Here is a 19005-nt window from a genome sequence, read left to right as displayed (position 1 = left end):
AGGCCAGGGGAGGAGCAAACCCAGAGGCCTGGAGACAAACACACAGTTTACAAAGTGGAGGAACAGAATAGAGGCCACTGTGGCAAGACGAAGGAGGGGTGGGCAGGAACCACGTGCTGGTAAGGAGACTGGTTTTGTTCTAGATGTGACAGAGAAGCAGGGAAATGACATGATCTCACGTAAGGTATTGTTGTTGTTGTTTTTACTTAAATCCGTGCTAGTTAACAGATAGTGTAATAACGATTTCAGGAGTAGAATTTAGTGATCCATCATTTTTTTTTTTTTTTTTAAATTTTTTTTTTCCACGTTTTTATTTTTATTTTTGGGACAGAGAGAGACAGAGCATGAACGGGGGAGGGGCAGAGAGAGAGGGAGACACAGAATCGGAAACAGGCTCCAGGCTCTGAGCCCTCAGCCCAGAGCTTGACGCGGGGCTCGAACTCACGGACCGCGAGATCGTGACCTGGCTGAAGTCGGATGCTTAACCGACTGCGCCACCCAGGCGCCCCTCCATCATTTTTAATTACACGGATTTTGGGTGACAGCTTTATTGAGATATACCTCAAATTCTATATGATTTACCCATGGAAAGAGTACACTTGTGTGACTTTTAGTATATTCCTTTCTGCCCACTCCAGCCGGACCCCCGCGAATGTAACTTCCGTCTCAACTGATTTGCCTATTCTGAGAATTTTACGTAAATGTTATCATAGTATGTGGTGCTTTGTGACTGGCTTCTTTCACCTACCGTGTTTTCAATATTCATATTGTAGCACGTATCAATGCTTCATTTTTTTTTACTGCCAAATAATATTCCACTGTATGGATATACCACATTTTGATAATTCACTCAATGTCATGGGCACCTGGGTTGGTTCCATTTCTGGCTTTTAGGAGTAACGCTGCTGCGAACATGTCTGTATAAGTTCTGTGTAGATACGTGTTCTCATTTCTCTTGGGTAACCAGGAGTGGAACTGCTGGGTCATTCTAGTCCTTTCAAGAACTTCTAAACTGTTTCCCAAAGAGCTTACACCATTTTACATCCCTACCAACAATGGATGCAGGCTCTAATTTTTCCCTATCATCATCAACACTTGCTCTTGTCTTTATGATGAACACGTGTTTATTTTTATTAAAAAAATTTTTTTAATGTTTATTTATCTTCGATAGAGAGAGAGAGACAGAGCGTGAGCAGGGGAGGGGCAGAGAGAGAGGGAGACACAGAATCCGAAGCAGGCTCCGGGCTCCAAGCTGTCAGCACAGAGCCCAGCTCGGGGCTCGAACTCACAAACCGCGAGATCGTGACCTGAGCCGAAGTCGGACACTCAACCGACTGAGCCACCCAGGCAGGCGCCCCGAGCATGTTTTTAAAAGATAAGAATGTAAGTATCACTGCTTTTAAAAATAACTATAAAAGTCATTGCTTATTAAGAGTTTTGAAGATCGGAAGTGCTTCTGGAATTCTAAAGGGTAATGTGACATTCAGGAGAAGTAGAGATCTCTCTCCAAGAGCTGCCACCATGCGGCAAATAAGGATGAAGAGGCTAGAAGTAGACTCCATATCTTTGCTTAGAATTTGTTAAGAAGGCACCTAGCTTCATAACCAGATAAAGAGACTACCGTACTCTTGTCAGAGTTTTCTCCCAGTCTTCTTCCACTTGTTGGTTTTTAGGTGGCAAAAAGCAAGCATTCAAGCAGAAATGTGTTGTCTTTCCCCTGCAGTGTTTGGGACACAATGTTACCCATCACATGGCCCAAAGGAAGCCCTTTCTGGTGCTAAAGCCTCCTGGGGTAGGAAGGCTGAGTTTGACACTGGCAGCTTGCCTGCTGTCTGAGAGCACAACCCCAGGATCTCACGCCAAAAGGCAAGTTCCCAAGGGGTGCCGGGAAGGAGTGAGTCCTGGGCAACCGGTTCAGCGGTCTTAAAGCCATAAAGTACAACGGGCGGATTAACATGCTCGCCCAACTCCACCCTCATCGCTTCACAGACCCATTGGAAGCAGAGCACGAGCACGAAATCCAGTGAACTTCACACCTGAGTCCTATCTTACGCTTGCGGGGCAGGCAAATCAAATCCTGAAGTCGCCCGAGAAGGCAAAAATTATGCAGAGTCAAAACTACACTCAAAAACTCTGAGGGCCTGAGATTCTGCAGTCTTTAAAAATTTAGTTTAGAGACAGAGAGGGAGAGCAAGGCAGAAGGAGGGAGGGACAGAATCCCAAGCAGGATCCACACTTAGCACGGAGCTGGCCAGGGAGCTTGATCCCACAACCTGGGGGTGACGACCCGAGCCAAAATCAAGAGTCAAACGCCCAGCTGACTGAGCACCCAGGCACCCACATTTTTGAGTGAGTCCAACCCAGCTAGGTTTTCTTCCGTCACTGGAAGAGATCTATTTTTTTCAGGGAAACACCAAATGATCAGTTAAGCACCAAACAGTCGCCTTATGTCCTAGGGCCATATTGCGAACAAAGCACCTTGGAGGTATAGAATGACACTCAGAGTAGGAAGAAATTCACCCTCAGAAGAGGTGGGCACAGCTTCCTGACTCTGTCTCACATCTACTCCAGGGCAAATGCTCATGGAAGGGAACAGCAAGGAAAGAACTATTTAAATTGCTATCTCTCTCTCTCTCTCTCTCTCTCTCTCTCTCTCTCTCTCTCTCATTTAATGTAAGCTAGTTAAAAATATGTATGATGCAATTCACTGGAATTAGTTTCAGAAATCCAAAGCTTAGACAGAAGTCATCTTTGTCATAGATCCTAAAGGAAGGGATTCAACTGCCAAAGGGCTGAAAGATCACCGGGTTCAGAAATCGAATTCCAGAGACCAGAAAACACCTTGCAGTGGTCAATGCCACAAGTGGAAGGCTATTTAGATCGTATCTGGTTTAAACCCCTCATTTCAGAGTTGAGGAAAATGGGATCCAAAGATACTTAGTGACTTATCCAAGGTCACAAGGCTGATAAGCAGCCCAGCCCAGCCCAGGGTACCCGCTGACTGACTTCTGTTTTCTGTTGTTACAAATCCTGCTGAATCAAAGAAAGATCGCTCGGAGGTGAAAGTATACTTGGTTCCAGCTTCACTATTCATCGCACATTATAGCAATTAAAATGCAATATATGAGTGACTATTGCTGTGCTTTAATCATATTGTGTTGTCTACAACATGCTGATGGACATGTGTTGCGGAAAATCAAATAAAACCACAGAGTTGGTTGTCACTGGCTTTGTTTCTTTAATTTACATAGTCTCAGCTTGCCTTCGGGGAATTCAGAGACCAAAGCAAACCTGTCCCCTGGAGACACTGTGGAAACAGTTCTTAAAGCGGAGTTATGGTCTTTGTTGTCGCAGTCACTTATAATCAGAGAAATCAGAATGTTAGCATGGTTCCGTAGAATTACACAGCAAATGTAGTTGGACCAGAATCCCCCTTAGCAGCCCCAGGAATCACCAGTAGCTGAGAATAATAATCACAACCTAAGATCTTACTTGGGTCCAAAAAGCTAGGAGGATTTTTTCCCCCTTACAAATATATCTGTTCTCCATTCTCTACCCCAACCCCCCTCCTTTTCTTTGAAATCTGAGTAGGACTCCTCTGCCTGGTGACCTGTTAGAATATACTTGCTTGTTTGCTTTCTCCTGTGTTTTTCTTAATGCAATAACTTGAAATGTCAACACGGGGTGACAAGTAAATCCTCAGCCAAAATAAGTTTGCAACCGAACAGGAGGGAGAAAAGAAGCAGAAAGTGGAGAGCTGGTCATGGAGGCTGTTGAGTGGTGGCCAAATCCACGGCCAAAGCATAAATAGAGCACAGCATTTATCATCATACCAGATCACTCCTGTTCTCTTTTTCAGCTGGCCGCATTCTGGATCTTTTCCTTTTGCGACTCACCGTTTGCTCTGGCTTTATAGCTACTGCAACAAATAGGTAAAGAGAGATCATGGCATGCTGTCTGCATATAGACTCTGGCTTCATTACTCAAAGCCAGAGAGGTACCTATGGGAAGGATATCTGAATATTCAGAGGAGGAAAAAGAATGTGTGCTGTTTGTCTGTTTGTCTGTTAAATTTCCCCGTGAGGTAGAAACTTAGCCAATTAATGATACCCTCTGTGATGCAGACAGGAGAGAACCCAGACTCTCCTGTTCTAACGTGTCACACAGTTTGGGAGAACCCATTTTTGGCACAGTCTAAATGAAAGAAGAAAGGAAGGTCAGTCAGGCTGCAGATCACAAGGGAGGGGACAACCCCCGACCAGCCAGCAACTGGCTGCTTTTGTGGGGTCTCGGGCAACAGTTCCTGGACTACACCAAGTGTCCTCAAAGCAAAAATGTGCCCAGGGCCACACTGTGGACATGTCACCATTTTAAGCAGTGTCCCTGTTTTCTCCATAAATTCTACCCCTTTCTTCCTGGCTCTGGCTGTGTTGGCCCTCTGGCAGCTTGTCTCCATAGGACCCAAGCTGAGAGGGATGAGTTACAAACCCAAATCCCAGTGTTTGTTAAGGGGATTTATGCATTAGGTTCCCTGAAACTTTACCCAGAAAGTCTTCCTCATTCCTCTGCTGGGTTTCCAGAAGAGAGAAATCCCCTCTGCATATCTCCCTTTGACTCAGTGCTGGATACGGGCACATATAAATCCTGCTAATGGCTTCTGCCCGTGGCTGACAGGTTCTGGTCTTTGGTGAAAGCTGGGTTCTCAAAAACTGCTTTTTGTTTATTTCCAAAGAGGATTTATTGCAGGACCTCTTCGGTAAGCAACAGCACTCACAGTGATGGCTGTCAACAGCCTTCATTTACTTGGGTGCCCCAAATGGAAGGGATCTAATTCATGCTGTCAGATCTGGGACCCTAAACATCCTACCATTTAGAATTTAAAATCGTCTTGGGTAAAATCTAAGGGCCCTGTTTCGGGAGTTTCCGTTTTTGGAGATGGGAAGACATTACCTTATTAACACATTTCACTCCTGAGATATAGAACTCCTGATTTTCCTTTGGGGATTTCCACTACTTGGAGGTTGGCGGGGGCGGGGGGGCAGAGGGAGTAGGGAGGGTACTTGGGGACTAACTGATTTAAGATAATCAGAATATGCCTTATCTCCTGGTTGTAGGGATTGCTTCAGGGATGGACACATAATTCATTCAGACTAAGGAGGCATGGCAAGAATCTGAGGCTTCTGAGAAAAAGAAGTGAACTTCTTCTCTTACGGGATTAGTGACGTGATGGTAGACGTGAAGTCTGGAGCTATAACCGTCTTGGAACCAGAAGAGGCTAAAGCTCCCAGCAACTGGGAAGAATGGAACCAACTAAGAAGAACCTAAGAGCAGAGAGACGGGTCCCGGTGATATGGTTATTCCCTTGATTCAGCTATGCGTGAAGCCAGTTACCACGTAGTTTTCTTTCTTTTTTTTTTTTTTAAATTAAAGAAAAATTTTTTCTTAGAGAGAGAGAGAGCAGGGGAGAAGAACAGAGAGAGGGAGAGAGACAGAATCTTAAGCAGGCTCCACACTCAGCACAGAGCCCAACGAGGGGCTCGATCCACGACCCTGGGATCATGACCTGAGCCGAAATCAAGAGTTTGGACGCTCAACTGACTGAACCACCCAGGTGCCCACCATGTACTTTTCAATTACATGAACCAATACATTCTTTTTACTTAAGTCTATGTGGGTTGGGTTTCTTGTCTCTTGCAACTAGAAAAATAGTAATTGATACCCAAATTCAGTTAAGTAGCCTCCAGTGTATTTATCAAGTCTCCGACCTGGAGTCCTACCTTCTCTCATAGAACACGGAAACACAGTATTATAACAATCTTGACATCTTCAACAGCGATGCTGGCAGAGGTCCGTTAACGTGCCTCCTTCTTGTAACCTGAAGCACCGCCCTTGCCCTACCAATCAGGCACCCTGCTCCTGTGTCTTTAACTTCCCTCACCACTGCTTTCTGCCTTTGGCATACACACATGCTCTTGACATTCCCGTCTTATGAAATGTCCTCCTTCACTCATCCGCCATTTTAGCTGTCACCCTATAACTCTATCTTCTTTCTCAGTCAAGCTCTCAGAAGTAGTCTATACCAACCCTTTCCAATGCCACGGTTCTGCAGATAGTTACATAAAAAAGAGTATACAATCAAATATATTGTGGGACATGCTCTAGGTGGTAGCTTCCTTTTGGACAGTAACAATTAATGTGAGAGTATTAGAGGCTCTAGGAGTTCTTACGGAGATGAAGACTATTCAATTTTATTTAAGCCAATGTTTCCCAAACTTATTTGACCATGGAAACCACCCCCTTTTTAATTCTGCTTAAAATGATTTAACATTCCAAGGATCTAGAGTTCTGAGGATCTGCTTAGAATTATTTAATATCCCGAAGATCTAGAGTTCTGAAAGGATAGTTATATGCAATGCCTTCGTCTCTCATTGATCCGCTTGAAGTTATTATTAATTGTTACGAAACTTTTTAAATACCAAAAGTATACAGCATAATACAACACACTTGCAGCTATCACCAACTTTGCCAAATCTTAATGAAAAAGATCTAAACCGAACATGGCAACAAGTTTACAGTTTCCAACTGTTCTGTTTCTCTTGTGCCTTTTTATCTTAACACACATTCCCTTTGTTTTGAATACCCCATCTCTCCTACCCCCACTGTTCTTTGCCTGGAGAAATCCTACTCCCAGTCAAGACTCAGCTCAACTCTCACCTCCTTCAGGAAACCTTTCCTGTACAGAGCCCGACGCGGGGCTCGAACTCATGAACCACGAGATCATGACCTGAGCCGAAATCAAGAGCAGGATGCTTAACCCAACTGAGCTACCCAGACGTGCCAATAACTTACTGTTTCTCGAATGATGAATGTTTGGGGGGCTTCGTGGTGGGTCTTCCCTGGGCTTAACAGAAATGTACAAGTCAGTCACCACATTTCTTGACTACTACGTTGCCCGGACTTCTATACATTTTACCCAGTCACTATCTTTCCTCTTAGGATGCTGTCTCCATTCTCATTTTTCCCTTTCAAAGCAAGCGAGTCAGCTAGGATGCACTCTGCTTTGAGTAGCAGAAAACTAACTCTCAAAAGGGTAAGCCATCTAAGAGGTCTGGAAGTGAAAGGCTTTGAGGCTGGCCATCATGGATCCAGGCTTTCTTTCCATTTGTTCTACCAGCATCAGTGCACTAGCTTTTGCCCTCATACGTGTCATGTCATGGTTGAAAGCTGCCTGCACAGCTCCAGAATCCTGCCCCCAACCCCCACCCCCACCCCGACTGTGAGCCACAGTAGGATGCCTTCGTGAGGCTGGTCTTTTTATCAGGAAGAAAATCCCTTCTAGAAGCTCCTAGCCCACATGGCCTTATGTCTCACAGATGTCAGAACTTGTGTCACGCACCCCCTTCTTCCCCGCCCACATCCGAGCTTGCCAGGGAGGCTGAGAAAAGTGAGTATCTAGCCCAGAGGAACAGAAACACCTTGGCTGGCTTAACCCAACTGTGATTCACCACGTGTGTCTGCAAGAGGGGCCAACCTCCCTGAAATCAAGGGGCTGAGCCCAGTTGGGATTCTCTTAGCGGGGATGAAGAAGGCAGGGTAGAGATAAGATTGGCTGTTGGGTGGGCAACACCGTGTGCCTGCCAGGATAGCATCGGTATGGTGGTCAGGGCTGTGGAACCAAAAGATTCGAGTTTCTAGAATGAGGCGTCTCGCTAGCCAACCACAGGCCCTTGGCCGGCTCCTGGTGATCTCTGAGTTCAGTGTTCCTTGGTCCAACAGGAGGAGGATTCCTCAGTGTATCGTGTGAGCTGATTAATGACTTTTAAAATAGAAAAAAAAAAAAAAAAAGCTTCTCTTCATCCAACTTCTTAAGTCAGGTATCTCTTGACATTTCTTAATGCAGGAAAACAGTGGTCCATGCATTCGTCTGACGGTCACTGTGCCTCTCCCTTGGGGCACCTTGGGGCACAGAGATAGTTAAGACAACCTCTTCCCTCAAAAGGCTCACTGTCTGGTGAACAAGACAGACATTTACACAAACAGCTACGCTGGACGTGACAAGTGCAATAGTTAAGATCTGTACAAAGTGCCAGGGACCAGGGAAGGAGGTCAATTTGCTGGGCGGGGGGAAGGATGCCAAGGGGGCCGCCACACACGGCCGTGCAGGCGGGTCCTGCACATCTTGCATTTGTGGACGCCCTGGCTACTGAGTCCAGAAGCCCTCTGAAGGGAGGAAACATTGGCAGAGGAAGCAGAGGAAGGCTACAGGTAGGACAAGGTGAAGAAGAGTCCCCGGAGAGAGAAGGGGGGAAAAAAAGTACAATCGATGGAAAATTCAGGATGTAGTCGACGCTGTGGAGCAGACCTACTATTGAGGGAAAGGGGTGGCGGAGGGGGGCACGTAACGGAAAGGAGGCTGAAAGTCAGGTAAGGCTTTTAAAAACCTGAGCCTTATCCTTTAGCTGGCAATGGAGAGTCAATGAAAATTTAAAAACATTAACAGTAACTCATTCCTTCAAAGGTTAGAGAGGCCAATCCCATTTGCAAATTAAGTAACTCCTAAATTGCAGGAGTCCTAAATTACTACCAACTCTTACTTAATAAACAAAGAAGGTATTATAATGTTCGGGAAACAACTGTCAACTGCGCTTCTGAGTTTTTAAGAAAGTTACGAGGAAATGAATACCTGTATTTTGTCCTTCCATAAAACTGAACAGGTTAGGGATATATCCCATAAATCCTACAATTATTTCAAGCACAAGGCGTAGCTTTACTGCATTATCGCTTTTAAATAACACATCACCAGATTCTGGTTCCCAAAACCACTTTGGGGAAAAATGCTTTCCTAAGTGACATCACCCCACTTTCCATATAAAATGAAAAAAAATAAAGACTCATATTCAGAAGTGGCAGGCTACAAAAGGAGGTTTGGTGTACCTTAACAGCCTACTATAGAACCCCCTACTGCCCTGAGAGAAACAAAGAAATAAATTAAAAATATAAAAAAAAACCCCAAATACACATAGTTGAGCTTAAAAGAGGTGGGCTGGTTTTCCCCTTATCCATTAATAAAATAAATCACTGTATTTCATATTCGCAGTCATCTCTGAAAGTTCTCCTCTTAATTGCCCCATGGCATCATGTTTTATTTTAGCAAAGTTCAGATTTTATTGCCAGGGACTAATGGGCATAGAGTCCCTGAAGAACTTGTTTTAAAACATGGACCAGTCAACCATAAAAGGGATATTAAAACAGCTACAGAGGCTAAATAAGAATTAAAAAGTATAGCCACTTATTTTTAAATTAGAGTCCTCTTTCACGTTTAGGAATATAATAAAATGTGTCATAAACTTTCTACTTTCATTCCAAAGTATTGTTGTAAGGATCAACGGTAATGCAGATACGATCCTGCTACGGTTAAGCAGCACTCATTAAAATCAAGTGCTGTTTTTAAGCATTATGAGAGGCATTTTAAAATTATAAATGATTACAAAGTTATAAAAGCCTTCCGAGGAGAGAAACAGAAAAGGAGAAACAGGGGAAGGATCTAATGAACGAGGCGGTTGATAAACTCATATATAGCATCAGTAGGTCAAAATTCACAAGGCCAACAGGGTCAAGTCCTGGTACAGTTCTGAGATTTGTATGGATCACTGTTGCGTCATTTTGTGTCCTGCCCCCCCGCCTTGGGATCTTTTTCATAACCACGTAACACCTTTCACTTTACGGAAACGCCAAATTCTTTCCAAAGTTTTGGTATCAACGATTAGCAAAGACGCCCCGTTTCGTAAGTGGGAAACCGGCCAGGAGAGAATCGATCTCCTAGCCTCGCCTCAAGTTCAACCGGAGTGGGGCACACAGATCCCCAGTGCCCTGATAAGGGGTTACAGTCCTTCTCTTCTTCCAGTGGCCGAGAAGAGGGCAAGGATTGTTCACTCAGGAGGAACAGTGGCTGCGCAGGGCGGGACCGCACACAGAACGTGGAAATGGCTCTTTCAGGCTTCCTTCTGAAATAGGGCACTAGGCACACAGAGGGAAGATGGCTTTTCCCAACAGAAGCACTCTCTGGCCAAATAGGACAGACACAGGATGTTCAACCGAAAGGAACAATCTTTTAGTATACACGATCTCTGAAAAGACTCGGAAACAGAGATCTCAGCAGAGATCCAGGTTGGTGCCAGAAAGGGGGTGGCGGGGCGGGGTGGGGGAGGGCAGTTTCAGGAGCAGGATGGCAAAGAGGCCCAGAAGCTACCTCATTTCTAATTCTGCAGCACCTTCCGTTCCTCTCGACAGCTTTAAATAAAGGCATCTTGAACTGGTTTAGATTAGCCCCCACCAGGCACATTTGTAAAGATAAAAAGAACACGCTTGTTTTCCTTCCTCTGAAAGGGGGCAGGGAAGAGAGAGCAGGAACGTTCAGCCGGGCCTTACGGAGGAGAGAAAACAAGAGTCAAGTATGTTCTTATCCCTGTGTTGAAAAAAAAAAAAAAAAAGAAAGAGGAAAAAAAACAACCCAGGTCATGTTGCTTTGAAACTTCTGACTCTCAAACTTCTGGTCCTCCTTTTACCCCTGGGACACAGAGACAGCAAGGAGGAAAGCAAGGCAGGCAGGAGGTGGGGCGAGGAGCCGGGGCGGGAGAGGGGGGGAGGGGAGGGGGGACGTGTGTTTTTCTTCCTCATCCTGTAGTTCAAGGCGGCAACTAGCTTGTGTAAACATTCGGTAGCCCATCTGAACCCTATTTTAGAACAAAACAATTTCAGTTTTAAAGTGTTTGAATGACTTTAGCTAAATCTGAGGATTTGCCTATTGAATCTGGAGCTGTTCCCTTTCAACTCTGAATGAAGGAAGAATTACGAGGCTAGAGTCATTCAGTGAGGGCTGTCTGTCCTGGCACTCAATCAAAGGGATGAGGATTTGGAAAGAAAAGCCTACAGGTGATCCTCCAGGAAGCACACCAAGCAGTTATCAAAAACATACAAGTTCAAAGCAGCTCAATTTTCATATGTTAAATGTACTTGGATGCAGCCCCGGGCTCCTTTCTAGGTAAAAAATTGTGTGAAAGCTGTTTGTACTTGCATACTTAGCAGACAAGGGAATAACAAAGCATGTGGTACAGCGGTGCCTGTGCTGGGTCCACCTCACCCCCATGTAACACAATAAATCAATCTTGTTCTCTCGGTGAAACACAATCTGATGCTGTGTCCGGGCTTCCCAGACCCGTCCCTGACTCCTCGCATCGTGGCGGATATTCATTTAGTTCACCAGTGCAAAAGGGCCGTCACAACACAAATGCTGTGGGGTCAGGCGCCCGGCATCAGCAGCTTAACAATTAACAGTGCGTGCTATTCAGCGGGCTCGGGTGTGATTTTCCCAAACGCCGTGATCTGGGTTTAATGGCGTATTACCTACCTAATAGCTTCACTTGGGCACTTTGGAAAGGAGAAAGAAAGGACACGCACACTGAGATTTAGGTTATAGAAGAGGGTACGTTTTGGGTGGCCTTCCTGTACTAGTGACTCACCAAGTTTATAATGCCACGGAATTCTGCAGGGCACGCACAGAAGGATACAACTCCCCGTGGTGTGCCCAAGAGAACTCCGAGAAAATTAACGCATAATTTTTTTTAAGTTTATTTATTTATTTTGAGAGAGAGAGAAAGAGAGAGCGAGCATGTGCACAAGTGAGGGAGGGGCAGAGAGAGAGGGAGGGAGGGAGGGAGGGAGAGAGAGAGAATCCCAAGCAGGCTCCACACTGTCAGCACAGAGCCCGATGTGGAGCTCGAACCCACGATCCGTGAGATCATGACCTGAGCTGAAATCAAGAGTTAGATGCTTTTCCATCTTACAGGTAAGCAAACTAAGAATTAAACGAGTAGCTTGCTCACAGCTGGGTAGAGCCCGGATTCAGACCTGGGATGCCGAACACAGGGTCTGTGTTCTTCACGGACCTGATTCTCTCTCCCTATACATGACTTTCTTGAACTGGAGTTGGCTTTTATGACTAACGTGATTACCAGCCTCCTGGGCTAGAGCCCCCAGTATCCTCCTCAAATCTACCCCTTCCCTCCTTATTGCTAACCAACTGCCCGTTCTCATCGCCCTACCTGGGTGATGTCGTTCTCTTTCCGGCCTGGCGCTCTTTCTGCCAGTGCCCACGTGAGGTTTCGCCACATCTTGCTTTCCCAAGTGCAACAGGCCAGCTTGTGGTTTCTTTTCTCCACGTCTTCGCTCACTCTGTTCCTGAAGCTTGACATACCGCCAGCCTCCTTCGCGCATCACGATCCCCTACATTCTTCCATGCCCAGGTCAAAAGAAGCTTCTCCCCCCCCGATCTTGACTACTCTCTCGGCTGTGCTCCCAGAGCCGTCAGCCGAATCTTTATTTAGTATGTATTTCATCCTCCTTGGCATTCTATTCCTCCAGACTTCCTCACCCAAAGCCCCCATGAACTAAACTCCAAGTATCATGAGTACTGCATAGTATTTATTTTCATTTCTGGGGTACCGAGGGCTTCCACGTGTATTTTTCTGAACTTGGAAAAGTGGAAGGCAGGGAGAAAGAGTATCTGAAGATTCTTTCTAGGTCACAGATGCTTGATTCGGGTGATAGCAGACAACAAAAACAAAGGAATAACAACCACCACCACAACAAACCCTAGTATGACACGCGGTAACACTAGGCATCCATGCCAAACTGTCCGGGTTAAAAATCCTCCTTCTACCGCTTATTAGCGCTATAACCTTGGAAAAGATTCTTAACTTCTCGGCGGGGTGGCGGGGGGGGGGGGGGGGAGTCCAATTTCTTTACCGCAAGAATGAGGGATGACAATGCTACCTACCCCGTGAATTTGCCGTAAAGGATAAAACAATGCAGGAAGCACTTAGAACAGTACTTGGCACATAGTAAGTGTCGGATGGATGGCAGGTCTATCGCTACGTGGAGGGAATATTTCCTTTCCTTGCCATCTAAGACACTAGCTTCTTAAAACAGGGACGAAAGAGAAGGAAGCATTATCGTCCATGCTCCCTCTTTGAGAATCCGAGATGAAAAAACTCTAAGAAGTTGAATATTGCAAACTCTGCTAGACTTTTTTTTTTTTTTTCCTCTCATAGCTCAGCTTAAGGCCCCGACACAAAAGAGCAAAATGCCATAAACCTGGCTCCTCCTGGCTGCTTATTGTCTTGGTGCTGAACGATCAATTTGAAAGCACATTAAGTCATTTAACAGGTCACCAAGTAGCAGAAAGCTAAAAGTTTAACCATATTTACAAGGAAGAATTATATGAAAATATTTTTACTGACACCATAAAAACCACCGTTAAAAATGGCTGCATTGAAATACTGAACATGTATGGGACAAATGGGCAGCTCTTAAAATACTACCTGGTTCCAGACAGTCCAAATTTTGCGTCTCGTTAGCAAATAAGATAAGTGACTTTGTCTGAAATGATGTCTTATAAATCCTATTAACAGCCTATAAGGGAGGCCGTGGTTCCCAAAACAGGAGAACTAATTTCGGAGTTCAATCCCCACTGTGCCTACAAAAGGTGGGGGGAGCAGAGGGGAGGGGCTGTTTGCAGACAGATCCACTCACCACTCTATTTTATACTGTTCAAAATACCTGCACCCTCGTTATCTCACTTGCTCCTCATGACAAGCCCGGGAGGCAGGTTGGGCCAATACTACTCCCCCTCGGGTTTTTTTTTTTTTTTTTTTCTTCAATGTTTATTTATTTTTTTGGGACAGAGAGAGACAGAGCATGAACGGGGGAGGGGCAGAGAGAGAGGGAGACACAGAATCGTTAACAGGCTCCAGGCTCTGAGCCATCAGCCCAGAGCCTGACGTGGGGCCCGAACTCCCGGACCACGAGATCGTGACCTGGCTGAAGTCGGACGCTTAACCGACGGCGCCACCCAGGCGCCCCTCCTCCTCGGGTTTTTAACAAGCACAGAGGAAAGTAAAGTGGATTTGTCGAAGTCAGGTGAACGCAGAACTAGGCGTGACCCCAGGTGGCCCCGTGGCCCTTCCCGCCGCGAGTGGGCTTTAAGAGCCAGCGAATGTGACGTACAGGTGGGTGCACCCCTGTCTGCACAAACCCACGGGACACTGTCCTTTTCAACTCTGCATCCAGATAAATTATAAGGCACTTGTTGGTTCTTTCACTTTTTTGAAAAATAGAAGTGATACACTCTCACCACCGCATAAATCGCACGGCGCTTTGTGTATACTTTTTTTTTTTTTTTTTAAAGAGCAGGACGTACTCCAGTGATGGGTGCAATTTTGTTTTTGCCTTTTCTTGCCAAAAAGAAAATATGGCTTTAATAGAAGTTTACATCTGCGTGGTATTACATGCATGTAAAACAGATGTAACCTAATTACATTTTCATTTAAATTGCTAAATAGCTACTTAAGTAAAAAGCTAAAATAACATACAAACAACAGTTACTATAATAACAAGTGTACTTAGAATTGAATGAAAAGGATCAAAGCTGCAGCATATAGAATTTGAGTTGGTCTTTCAAAAAGAGAGCGACTTCACAACGCTGCCTTCATGTAACTCAGTAATTTAATGTCTCTCCAGCTCAGCCTAAAGACACAGCTCCACTCGGCCTAGACACATGGAAGGAAATCCATAGAGTTTATATAAAGACTCTGGGTTTCATGAAGATTAGACACACTCTACTAGAGATTATATAGCAAACCCCTAAATTGGAAATTAGAATTCCAGGGCAATACAATCAGCTTGATTATGGTTTTCAGCAGACCTGTCTAGGCTGAAATCAGAAATGGGCTCCCAACCCTGAGATCAGAGCACCCTTTTGGGATTTTTTTGCAGAAGACAACAGTACATGTGAGCCATTGCATATTCATGGCCCGTCCCTTCCTGTGTGCCACACAAAGAAAGGCTCGTCAGAAGGATCCAGTGCATTTGGGACGATGCTCAGCTTTGGAGAAGGGAACGCGTGGCTGCTCTTCACAAAGGAGGCCAAGGCAACCCCATGTTGCCAGGCTGAGATGGCTGAAATCCTCAACGGTATGTTCTGGAAGAACACAGACCAGCTTAACCTAGCCTTGCTGAGTAACGTCCACGGCTAGCTTTCCTTTTGTTGATTCCAATCCCATTTTTCACAAAAGTGGGTGGCCGTGGTTGTTGTTTTAAGCAGTCTGAGAAGAAAACTGGACATTGAGAGCGTTAGCGTGGTATAAAATGATTTCAAAATTACAGCAGTCTATCACCAAAAGCAAAGGCTTTGGTGCTGGAATGCCTCATGAAAATACTCTCACATTCGCTTTCTTCTCTAAACTAGACCAGCCAGTTTTTCTTAATTTTGCAAAGAAGTGTTGAAAAATAAAAGACTTAGATCCAGCCAGCCCTATCGGATCACGGGTCTGAAACGTTTAAGAGGAATTAAGAAAAAAAGAGAGAAAGAAAGAAAGAAAGAAAGAAAGAAAGAAAGAAAGAAAGAAAGAAAGAAAGAAAGAAAGAAAGAAAGAAAGAAATGGAACATCTCTCCTAAAACTATGGGTTTCAAACTGAGAACGTCCTTATCAAAGGCATGGACAAACTCTTTTAAAAATTAGCTTTAAATTATATCCCAGGATACCTATCTTTACATGTACAGTTAGCTCCTGGCTCCCCTTTTCGTCCGATTTGGCGAATGTCCTCTCTCTGGAGGTGAAGGATCAGAGGTGAGGCACTGAAGACACGGAAAAATCACCCGGGGCCAGCATCTGGGGTCATCTTACACCCAAACCGTGGTGATTCCCTGCCCGAAACGGTCTCTGGATCTAGTAACAAGGGGGCTTGTTTGGGAAGGGGACAGGAAACATAACTTCAAGAATCTTCTCCTCCCACAGCTACTCCCAAAGCCGAGGGCTTTGGCTTGGTCTCTTCAGATCGGCTGCTGTTTGCTTTCTGCAAAGGGTGTTCGTAATAAAAGTTTCACAATGTGTTGAGAACAAGTTTGCAAACGACAAGTGAAGGCTTGTCATGATTTTGTAACCAATTATTTCATTTGTGTTTTATAAATCGGTCATAAATGTCATTGACTAATTGCTGTCCTCCCCCTCCCCACCCACCCCCACCCCCCCCACTGGAACAAACAGGCAACCTTGTACCACTCTTGCCAGGGGCCAAGAATTAATGGCAGGCTTTAAACTAAACTTCACCTATTTGGAAGGACATCAGTGGCGGCTGAGGACACACTGTAATTTCTCTACTCACCACCACGCCTCTCTGCCCTGAAGAACAAACATATTTCCGTCATTCCACTCTCTACCCAAGAAACTCAGATGCCAGGAGAAAGGGTGAAGGATGGCCCCAAAGAAACAATATTAAAATAATCATATTACAATATCACGGACTTCGTCAAAGTCTTATCTGATCATTACTAAACCAGCAGTTACTCAAAAGCACACATTGAGTGATGATTCATCTGTTTGACCGTGGCACCAACGCTGTCTTCTACTGAGGCTTAGTAGCTCTGGGAAAGGAGATGTGTGTGAATAACGTCCTGCCTCACAGTGAACTTTAAAGAATAACCGCATTCCAAAGGCTGATGCCAGAGGCGGGGAGGAGAGAGAAGTAATTACTTTGTGATGGGTTAAAAGTCAGCAAGGAAAGAAAGGTAAGGGCGGCTCTGTCCTACCAACTTTTCTGGAACTCTACTCTCTTAGTTAGGTCAGCCTTGACAAAGGATCTATGACTCTAAAACAAAACAAAACAAAAGCACGAAAAAGTGACATAAATGTGAGAAGCTGCCCTCGTTTTCAGAGCAACTACATTCTTCACCATAGCGGTGGAGTCTACAGAATTGTTCAGTAATTGTTCAGAACCCACCCAGCTATGAACACCTCCCTGGGAGAATGAGAAGGTGCTGCCACGAAGCACCCAGCTCCCCTTCTGTCCATTTTGTGCAAGCTGCAGTCACGACCGTGGCTTAGAGGCCAAACCCAGCCCTCACACATGTTTTTAAACTTTAAAAAAAAGTTAGCCGTCAACATTTTTACGGAAGCACGTTTCGTTAAAAAAAAAAAAAAAAAAAAATCTGGATTTCTGGCTTCTTTCGGAAAAAAGAGATCTGGCGGGTGCATCACAACGGGATCACCTGGCCCCATGGCCGGCAGTGGGCTGGTCACGGCGACCGAGGGCTGCAGCAGAGGACTGGCTGGCTGTCCTCTTTCGGCTGAAGTGTGCTTTCTGGTTCTGTCTGGTGCCCTCAGCTCCCCCCCACGCTGTACCTCGCCCGCCTCCCTCGCTGACATTACCTGCTGGCTCTTGTGCGGATCTGGGCTGTTTCTGCTGTTTTGCGAAACTACTAATTAACTGCTCTGCAAATTCCCTATTTGAAGGGGGGGGGGGGAGATTGCAGAAGCCCTGAGTCCCATCGAACAATTCCAACTGTGACCAAAATTCCACTCGGTGTTTGAGCTTCGGAACAACGCGTGCCACACATCCCTGTGCCTGTCTGAAGACATCTCGACCCCCATCCGCTCAGATAACCTAGCGGTCAGCCTCTCCTCCAGGTATCCAATACCCTAGGGGGTCTGTGGCATATTTTGTGGGCAAACTATGAAAACGAACCACACTAAAAAAAACCACCACGTTCTATTTTTATTTACTCGTATTACTACAAATTAAGTCTGTTCAAAGTTGACCTATCAGACATGCATTTTTTCAGCCCCACTTTTTTTTTTTTTTTTTTACAGTTACGATAGAGAAAAACCATCCATTCTTCGTGATCTATTTTTTTTTTATAATGAGGACCACCAAAAAATGCAGAGAGGAATCTCAGGACCTTTGGAAATAAAAATGAATGTACATATTTTGTGCTAGCTGGCAGTAATTACTTTACCATGTGAGGCTCGGGGTTAGGTAGTAACGTGCAATACCTTTAAACTGGGAGCTGTCCCAAAAAACAAACAGGAAAAAAAAAAAACCAAACAAACACCTGACCTCTGACCCTGTTTTGAAGCATCACTACCCGCTTGGGTAGTGTTTGCATGTTGAAATATTTATTTCCTTCATAAAAAAATCTATCTGAATATCCAATCTCTCGGCAGAAAAGAGTCTTATTTCCATGTTAGCAGAAGCCCTTAAGTAATTTGGGGCTATGATCTGAACACTACAAGCTTTACCCACTTAAAACTTTGCCAGCTTCAAGCTGCATATTTTTCTCACCAGCTCCTCATTTGCAAAGCCTATTAGAGATTCAGGTGAAAGGTGACCAAGTTTCCATAGCTCGGAAGCCCAGTTAGAAGACTAGGTTTCTTGGGCAGAGCCGCCACGAGAGCAGTATTTCTGGGCCTTCTGTCACTCGAAGACAGGGCTTGTATCACCAGTGCGGATGAACAAGTTCTGACGAGCAGGTATTGTAATGGCAACTTTCGGGACGAGGTGTGGGAGAGACTGAAACCTCTCTGAACCCTCCAGGCAAACAAGCGATGCCACTGAAAACGCCTCTGGATTGTGACATTAGGGCACAGGAACATCGTCAGGGTGAGGCTTTCTTTATCCGCTCACTGATCATGGTATCTGAATGAAAGGCCTAATAAAAGTCACTTAGACTTTAATTTCCACCACGAAAAGGAAAATTGAAATCTCATGCAAGGCGCCCTCCCTGCGTCATATTCGCAAAACTGGGCAGGCCAAAGGGGGGAGGTGCAGGTGAGGCGTGCCGTGCCTTTCCACGAGCGGGCAACCCTCCACCTTCACGGGCAGTGAGGTTGAGATTAACAGCCCCCCAGCTCCTCCTCTGCAGTGCTCGCCAATGAGAAAGTGTGGTGGGGTGAGCCTTTGCCTCACCCTTCTCGGAGGCCCAGGATCCAGATACTAAAATTAAGCTCAGAATGGCTCTTAAAAGCCATTTAGGGCTTTAGGTTTTCCTTCATGGCTGCTGACATTACTTACGAGGGGAGATTGCTTTGCGTTTCTGGTGCAATGATTGGGGGAACACAAAGGAATATGCCACTTGAACTTTACCTCCAACTGAAAAAGAAAAACCACTTA

At 45.2% G+C, this 19005-nt stretch overlaps 1 protein-coding gene and 1 long non-coding RNA gene across 6 annotated transcripts in view; one reads left to right on the top strand and one right to left on the bottom strand.

Moving 5' to 3' along the window:
- Nucleotides 1-19005, bottom strand: part of FTO (FTO alpha-ketoglutarate dependent dioxygenase) — a 393904-nt gene that overhangs the window by 93421 nt on the left and 281478 nt on the right. The gene's annotated exons all lie outside the window — the stretch shown is intronic.
- Nucleotides 64-9007, top strand: LOC123579161. 2 transcript variants are annotated; one of them, XR_006702658.1, is made up of 3 exons: nucleotides 64-119; nucleotides 3860-3932; nucleotides 5115-9007. It is a non-coding gene; the product is annotated as an uncharacterized LOC123579161 (long non-coding RNA). The 2 variants fall into 2 exon arrangements; XR_006702659.1 differs by having other exon boundaries at nucleotides 73-184.

Source organism: Leopardus geoffroyi, chromosome E2 (assembly GCF_018350155.1).
Source record: "Leopardus geoffroyi isolate Oge1 chromosome E2, O.geoffroyi_Oge1_pat1.0, whole genome shotgun sequence".
NCBI lineage: Eukaryota > Metazoa > Chordata > Mammalia > Carnivora > Felidae > Leopardus > Leopardus geoffroyi.
This window is presented reverse-complemented; position numbering and strand designations above follow the sequence as displayed.